Source organism: Cryptomeria japonica, chromosome 8, assembly GCF_030272615.1.
Source record: "Cryptomeria japonica chromosome 8, Sugi_1.0, whole genome shotgun sequence".
NCBI lineage: Eukaryota > Viridiplantae > Streptophyta > Pinopsida > Cupressales > Cupressaceae > Cryptomeria > Cryptomeria japonica.
The window spans coordinates 514086678-514088884 of record NC_081412.1 but is presented as its reverse complement, the minus strand read 5'-3'; positions in this window follow the sequence as shown (position 1 = coordinate 514088884).

The following is a 2207-nucleotide window of genomic DNA, read 5'->3' as shown; positions in this document are numbered from 1 at the left end:
TTTAGTGAACCCGGTGTGAACACTTCTTCTATATTATTTTCAAATCATTCTTTATCATTTCTCCAAGCATTTAGCATCCCCCCTAAAAAAGTACAATTCTAAATCTTTCCCCTTCTTCCAAAAAATATTTTATGGGGCACTACCCCAAACTCCATTCCATATCGTCAATTTATTAATGATTTTTTGACCTTCGACTGACTTGTTTATGCATCATTTCTTAAGTTTAAGTTTATTAATTTCAAAATGCACATGTTATCTTCTTTTATTAACTTAGTTTCTAGATTTATTCAAAGTGCTAATGTTGTTCCTTTCCATGCTTGTGATGGTAACTTAGCTCTACCTATGTCACTCTATGCCTTTAATCCCTCTCGTAATATATCTTCTATTTTAGAGGATATTTTGTTACAAGAATATGAAATCATTGACACCTTTCTTAATGTTACTCTACCATCTCTTCATTCTAGTGCATTCTCTTCTAGAGATGATGCATTAGTGAATGATGAGTCTCAACTCAATCTGATTTTCCAAAGGTCAATGTTGAGAAATTCGTTCATTTAAATCTTATACATATCATAATGAGTTTGTGAATGTCATTTATGTCTCTGTCACCCCTAAAAGGCTTAAGAGACCAATCATTCATGTGACTACAGCTAGTTCTTCTCTAAAGAAGGTAAAATCTATTCATGGTGTTACTTTTGAAAATGACTCACCAAATCTTTTTATGAGCTATACAGTCTAAGGATCCTTCTCATAGAATGGTAGCCAATACTTATAATACTTGAAGAAATAAGCAACATCTTCATCATCCACAACCCTCTATACCGTCTTTCCAACCACGTCTTCCTCAAGCACCTCTGCTTGTGGCTAAGTGACCTAGTGATTATGATCTTATTGAGCAACTTTGTGTTACTCCCACTAAGATCTCACTATGGGATTTACTTCAGACTGCTCCAGTTTATCAAGGTATGCTACAGGAATATTTGCAAAATACCGTATTGCCTTCTTCTTCTAGTATGACATATGTAAATGCGTTGATGCATCATATCCATGCGAACTCACCAAATATTACATACTATCCCCATGAACTTCCACCTCCGGAAGTGAGGAACTTGGTTGATCCATTAATGATAATCATTCATGTTAATGGCACTGGAATTAGATGAACTCTTGTTGATACAGGTTCTGCACTTAATGTATGCAGTGTGGATTTATTACCGAAGATTAAGGTTGATCTGAATTCCCTAGCAACGTCTTCTTTGTTTATTCATGGTTTTGATAACAACACAGGGGCTTCACTTAGTGAACTTGGTTTATATCATGTGCATTCATGGAATACTAAGAATCCCCTTATTTTCAAAAAATATTTCCCTAAACTTATTTTTTGTTATCCCCTCCCAATGCACAACCCAAATTTAAAACCCCCCTATTTTCACTAGATATTGTATTTTTCATAGCTTGAATTAAAAACCCTCTACTTTCACCAGATAGGCAATATATTGAGAAAATCTTTTAGGATATTAAACCCTCCAATATGAATGCATGTGATATAATATTACCTATCCAATGAAGCCCCCATGGATAATAGTGGAAAAAGTGATTTGGGAACAGTTATTTTGCCCTTCAAGGTTGGACTTGTCACTATTTCGACTCTAGTACATGTAATGCCAGGTCCTCTATCTTATAATCTCCTCTTGGGTAGACCATGGCTTCATGCTTTGAGAGTTATTTCTTCTTTGCTTCATGGTTCAATGAAGTTTGTGGCAAATAATCAAGTGGTTACAGTCAAGATTGACCCTGATGTTGTGCAACTATGTCAAGTAGCAGCATTGGGTCATATTTCAGCTACGCCTTGGTTTTAAAATCATGTTCTAGCATTGTCCTCCACAAAAATGACTTCTACCTATGTTGTGTCCCCTAAAATGGAAATTCAGAAGGGTGAAGAATTCCCAAATAAGGAATCAATTTAGAAACAAGATTCTTCCAAAGTAGATCCTCCTAAGGAAGATCTCATAAAAGTATAAAGCTTCGAGTCTACTCCTGATAAGACGTCTTCTTTTGAACTATATTCTTCATCTAAAGTGAATGCATATTTAGGTGATAATTGTGGTTCCCTGGATTTCACTGATTCTCATGTTGGCGAATACAAGGTCGACCATATCCACCTTAAATTTCCAAAAACACCTTTCACACATGTTGCGAAAGATTAT